The 6586-nt window shown below is 37.3% G+C and overlaps 1 long non-coding RNA gene across 14 annotated transcripts; it reads left to right on the forward strand.

Annotated features, from left to right (window-relative positions):
- Window positions 1-477: 477 nt before the first annotated feature.
- On the forward strand, window positions 478-5490 carry LOC136211083 (uncharacterized). Of its 14 annotated transcripts, none has more exons than XR_010678328.1 (12): window positions 480-772; window positions 1046-1103; window positions 2035-2084; window positions 2165-2200; window positions 2373-2461; window positions 2550-3288; window positions 3379-3536; window positions 3694-3940; window positions 4054-4113; window positions 4385-4432; window positions 4534-4635; window positions 4767-5490. It is a non-coding gene; the product is annotated as an uncharacterized lncRNA (long non-coding RNA). The 14 variants fall into 14 exon arrangements; XR_010678330.1 differs by having other exon boundaries at window positions 3694-3868; XR_010678329.1 differs by lacking the exon at window positions 4054-4113 and having other exon boundaries at window positions 481-772; window positions 2550-2747; window positions 2890-3288; window positions 3694-3868.
- The last annotated feature ends 1096 nt before the right edge of the window (window positions 5491-6586 follow it).

Consider the following 6586-nt stretch of genomic DNA (forward strand, 5'->3'; position numbering starts at 1 on the left):
ATGAACCCACACAGCCACCCAGGCAACTACTCGTACCACGATCCTAGTATGACGATCCATCCGACCTGGCAAACATCCCAACCGACGTCGGGAATACCAGGAATCCTTCCACTACAACACACGGAGCCCTTGGTTTGCGGGCATTCAGAGTTAATGACGTCTGGGGCGAATACGTCTGGGCAGAAACCACTACAAGAAAAATAGGTAGTAATGAGGAAAAATTAGCGAGAATAAAAAAAATTCTCGTTAAAATCACAATTTTTATAACTTTAATGAGACTAAATTATATATTTTACTATTAATCACAAAACAATTTATTTATTAAATTTATTTTTATCTTATTCTCATTAATATATATATTTTATCAATTTATTATAATTCATTTTCTATTATTCTCACTATTTTATTTAAACATAATATTAACTATATATTCTATTCTCACTATTTTATCCAAATAATTTCCCCTAAAATTTTAAGTTACCGCCTAACACTCCCTCCAAATTTTTTTTCCCCAAATTGGAACAAACCCTCAAATTCCAATTCGAAATTCATTCTCAAAGCTCAGGCGCACCAATTGCTTCTGCGAATCATCCTAAGAGACCTCCTCACCTCAATTCACGACCTTAATCCATACTGACCTAAATCAGTAATGGTATTCGACATCTTCTCCAACCTTAATCGCTACTCCTCTTGGAAATTTTCTCCCACCTAGAAAACCTAAATCTCTAATTGGTGCTCCGTTAAGCAAGAAGTTTATGCGACCCTCCAACTAGTAAGCTCTTCTCTTAACCCTTCATCAATGTCTCTTTCTTCCATAAATCTATGCCTTTAAACAAAGCTCTTGTCAGTTGTATATGGGTTATACTTACATTTGCCTGGGTTTACTAATAAACCAAATGTTGCATATTAATTTTCCTCTGTTCTTCTTGTTACATGATTCGAACTTCAATCGACCTGAAGAAATGTTTGTTTATGCTTCTTCTAGTAAAGCTAATGTTGTGAATTTTCTTGTTAACCAGCTCTCAGTTTTGTTCTTACTTTGCAGGAGGCAACTGCTTTTTCTCGAACCTAAAGGGGGCACATGCAAAATCTACTCGGCTAAGGTATGGTTCTCACTGGGCTTGATGAGAGTTTAAAATATTCTTAATAAAATTCTTTCGCAATACATAATCATTGCTTGATATATTAAGGTATGGTTCTCACTGGGCTTGATGAGAGTTTCAAGATATTCTTAAATAAAATTCTTCCCAATACATTGTGCATTGCATGCTAATATTACCCCTCAACATCTTTCCCAAACGGAAAAGGCCTGATTTGTTGGGAAATTTTTATGTCGGTTCCGATTTTCCCTTGCCATCTACTTAGAGAACCTAACTTCCCGCACTTTTGTTGAATGAAAGTACAATCTAATTATTCCTTGTAGACCATTTTGCTCAGGCAATGGCCTGATGCAAATTACTTCATTTTTTTACACTGGTGCTTTGATTTCTTTTGAATTTAAAGTATGAGTAAGAAGTGATTAATCGTGTGCTTGTTTATGCAGTTTTTACAAGCATTATTTTCAAGCATGTAATTTCTTTCCCTTTGTGATTTCTTGTGACATGCCTGATTTTGTGTTTCATACTGTAACAGAAACTACTCTCTTTCTCTGGCCCTTTGTTAAATGGTTTATGCACTTCCAAATTCAACCAAACTACTCTCTTCATCTGGCCCTTTGTTAAATGGTTGGTTGCTTAGCAACCTTTTTCTTGTCTCTGTCATGTTTCCTACACATGTATCCCATTCTGTTCACGATAACAATACCTGTTGTTGGAACATTGGTTTTATGAAAAATCTAAATGAAACTAAGGCTTTTTAGATTCTAAACATTAGTCATAGAGAACAGAGCACATAGATGGAGCTGGACCTTGGGTTATTTTAACAAAAGTTTGGATGGGAAAAAGACTTGAATAGCTAAAAATGGTAGATCTGATCTGGCATACTGGGAAATGGACTATGTAGCTGACTCTAACTTGGTTTTATTGGTTTGGCCAGCGGTGCAGCAGAGTTCAGTTTTGTCCTGTGTACAGAATGGGACATAACGGGTAACCTATTATTGACTGGTTAACATGCTTCCTAATTTGTCTATGTATTCCTAACTCAATATAATGTGTGATTCTTGCAGGTACCTTAGTGTGTTGGCTTTATTATACTGTCAAAGGTTTATAAGTCCTCTTTATACTTGAACTTGTTTAACTTTTGTTGCAACCATATCTTACTACTACTGTTATTGCTCTTTTTCTCAAGCTCCCATGGGAGGTAACTAGTATCATACTAGCTGATCTAGTTGATTCATACATTGAGTAAGAGAAACACTTAATTTCTAATTTCAGGAATCAATTTGGTTTCCATCTCACTGACCATTGCTAAATGAAGTAGATGATGGAGTTGTTCATTTGGTAGAGCGCAACCAGAGGAGAAAGTGAGTAAATGCTATTATATTTATTTTAGGGGTGGTGATTTCAAGTTACTGTGTAAAAATCATGTTATGTTAAAGATGTGTGTTCCAGATTTGGGAAAGTTGTCGAAGGAGAGATAGAAAAATGCCAAGACATAGCCCAAGAAACAGGGATTGTAGTGGATCTAGTGTATACTTTGGCTGCTTGGGAAATGGCAACTCAGCTAAGTAAGGATAAGGAGGAGGAAGGTGCAGAAGTGGTAATGCTTCGTTCAGGGGGAACTCTTGGCATGTTTGGCTTAGCATAGAGGTACGAAGCTTACTCAATACTGTCAAACGTAGATAATTATGCTCTCTAAATGTTGCTGAACACTGGTTTTGTGTCCTGGATATTTAACCCTTAATATTTTGTTTGTTTGCTTGTTACTGTCAACTACAAACACCATGCATAGGAAAGGGCCAAAGGATTAGCAATCATGCTCTTCTAGAAATGGGAAAGGGCTGTAAGTTATTAGGCTATTCATCTGGTAGGATGTTCCCAGTATTGGTTATGATGCTATTTGCAGCATAGCTAAATGCTGTACGAATCTGAAGAAACATTCATATTTTGTCTGATTTTGCTAATTGAGTTATATAATCTTTGAGGATGATAAATAGGACTATTAACTGGACAGTAGAGTTCTTTGTATCTCCTTTCATATTTCAATAATGGGAAATGAATGATAAAAATGGAACAAAATAAACTCTTCGTCTTCATTTAGTAGGGAGATCTTCAGATTAGTATACAGATGCTGATATAATCATCTTCAACACCAGACATTGGTGGAGTCACCAAAATACTTTTAGAAAGGGTTAGCTTCTAACTTTTTTTAGTTATGAGATGTTGATATATGAATGCCAATGAGTTATGTTATAAAAAAATTGATTGTCTGTATATGCAGGAAAGATTATTACCAAGAAGGAAGTCATGTTTATAATGAATTAAACGTTTTAGAGGCATTTCGAAAAGCTTCAACTGCATGGGCTAGATGGGTTAATCATAACATAACCTAGTGGAGTATTTGGTCTTTTTCAGAGGACATTCTGCTTCGCATTTCAGGTTAAACGATTCACATGTTATTTTTCCATCAAAGCAATGTTCTTACTAGTTTTCTAAATTGATGCAGATGTGTATGATTAAGTTTCATGTTTTCTTTCGTGATTTATTGTTTCTTGTGAGAAAGTTATTTACATCTCATTGCTTTGACATTCTGCAGTAGTGGGCAATGGAATTCGGATGGGGAGTGCGGCAGTGAGGTTGAGCCAATCAACAATGCTACATATTTAAGGCAATATCCACCTGAAATGTTGGTGCTAGAGAAAGTATTAAGAGGGATGAAGACTCATGTGACGTATCTAAATGTCACACAAATGACAGATTACCGGAATGAGGTATGACCAATTTTGAGAGCTTGAACTTTGATTCATGTAGAATTGACTATGAAGGATTGGCTAATTTAATAGGTCAGTTTTTGTGTTGCCTCTGTTTCAAACTTTAATTGACTATGTAGAATTGACTATTGATTAAAATGGAAATAAGATTATGATCAATATTTCTCATGGTATTCACTCATCAGCCGTGTACAACTTTTGCGTCCAGTCGATGATGCTACCATGGTTATCTCACATGTGATATGGTAATTATGGTTCCTGTAAATCTCTGTGGCTAAAGTTCTACAAGTCGAGTCAGTATTCGTCTTACTTACTTCCTTTGAAGTGTTATTATTTGTTTGTGGGCTGTGGATAGTGCCAATTTCGTTTTTTGTCTCAAAACCATGTTATCTGGTAGATATGTTATCTCGTGTCGTGTCAGTCTAGTTGTCTCTTTAAATCATGTATTCGTGTTAGAAGTTGCCACCCCTAGGGGTTACATTTTTTCCCCGTCTTACTCGTGTCATTGCATTTCAGAGCTGAAGAGCATTTACCAGTACTCTAAGGCAAGCACTGATATACAAGGTATGATCAAGTACACTTCTAAATGAGAAGCAGATATGTACTCTACCTTTCGACCTTTACCGAGAACTCAACTTACTTTCCGATATATGATTTTCGCATAGGGTCTTGGATTCTCTATGCCTTCCTTTGCACACGTTTCCTTAATTCTTGCTCCAGATCGGAGTAAATTGTCAAAACGACATGGTGCAACTTCTGTTGGTCAGGTAACTCTCTGTTCTATTGCTTATCTTTGGTATAGGTAATTTCTAAGTATAATTACTCGACTATTAGCAAACACTGCCGTTCCACTATTGCGACTGCATTCCTGATAAATGGCCTAATGATGGCTGAACAGGGGGATAGAGAAAGATGAGGATTAAACAATTGCGATTGCATTCCTGATAAATGGCCTAATGATGGCTGAAGGGGGATGGTGTAGTCTATGCTGATGTGATTGCAGTTGATGCAACAACTGTGGATGCATCAAACCATTGTGATGAGGTAGTTGCTGCAAAATATTGTTCAAATGATTGTTCAAATGGTTTGGATGATCTCCATGATATAGGCCTGTATGGTTAACCCATTGGTCAGGTGGCCGGCTATTTCCAGATAGACCAGAAGAAAATTGTGATGCATTTCCACTAAAATGTGGTGATCCATAGCCTGGCAATTGAAGCTGGGGACTTGAAAACAGAGAGAGATTTGGTAATGATATTGCCGTTTGGGGCCCACCGCCATGATATGGAATATTTAGATGACTATGATTTGGTGAAGCCTGAGGAGATTGACCACCAGGGGGAGGATATGAAATATAAGTATTGATGTTGTTGCTGCTCTGGGTATGAAGATGTTCTGTACAAAGATCTTAATTCTGAAAGGCGAGCAGACGAAGAATATGGCTGTGAGGACCACCTTTTGCCATCCAGATCGCGCCTTCAGAAGTATTGTGTTGCTTATGTAATGCATTTGCTCTTTCTTCTTAGTGAATTGAAATGGAACTTTGTTTTATAATTGAATTGTATTCTTATAATTAATAAGCAGAATATTATTATACAATGTAAATATGATAAAATCTTTAATGAGGGGTTTTTGAATCATTATAAAAGATTTAATGAGAAGATTTTTAATTATTATATAAAAAAATTAATGAGAATATTTCTAATTATTATAAACAATTTAATGAGAAGAGTTTTTATTATTATAAAAAATTCTAATGGGGATAATTAATCTCATTATATATGGTGATAATGAGAAGACAGTTTATTCTCATAATTACTTTTAGTAAGGGACCCCTGTAATGAAGGGAGCCATGAGAGTAATAATTCTCGTTAAAAACTCTTTTATGAGAATATTTGGACTTTTAATGATAATTTTTCTTCTCATTAAAAGCCTCTTTTTTTGTAGTGAACACACTTGGAACTTTGATCCTATAACCGGACGGCGGCTAGAACCACGCCGAGAACAAATCTCAACATCAATTGGCGGGTGGATGCCATCCAGAGTTCACCAGCAGCAGATGGAGGAGATTCGGCGAATACCCCATCCTGAGTTGGAAGATCAACTACGGAACATGATGGAGCGAATGGGGTACACGCCTAGGGCGAGAGCAGAGGTGCAGAGTGATTCGCCTTTTGCTCCGTCGTTGCGGGAATTTATACCAGATCACAGGATAAAGGCGCCGGCGATACCTAAATACTATGGGGATCCAAATTCTGATCCTGAGGCTCATGTCAGGAACTACAGAGAATTAATGGATGTTGCAGGAGCGAGTGAAAGCATAATTTGCAGATTATTCTCGACCACTTTGGACGGAGCGGCATCTGATTGGTTTCGGTCTTTACCTGCTGAATCTATTCACAACTGGAATCAATACAGTCGTGATTTTTGTGCAAAGTTCGTGGGCTGTAAAGCAGCGGATGTGACGGATAGGCAGCTGAAGGAGATCAAACAGAGGAACTATAATTCCCTAAGGGAATTTGTTATCGCATTCAACGATATTCTGGTGCGGTTGCAGAACCCGGATATCGTGAGCATCCGCAACATCATGGCGGATGGAACCACGGATTGGAGCATGCGGGAGGAAATCATCCGCAACAAGCCGCGTACAGTGGCCGAACTCATGAAGATAGCAAAGGAATTCATGGAAGTGGACGATGTCAACAGAGAACATAGAGC

Source organism: Euphorbia lathyris, chromosome 1 (assembly GCF_963576675.1).
Source record: "Euphorbia lathyris chromosome 1, ddEupLath1.1, whole genome shotgun sequence".
Taxonomy (NCBI): Eukaryota; Viridiplantae; Streptophyta; class Magnoliopsida; order Malpighiales; family Euphorbiaceae; genus Euphorbia; species Euphorbia lathyris.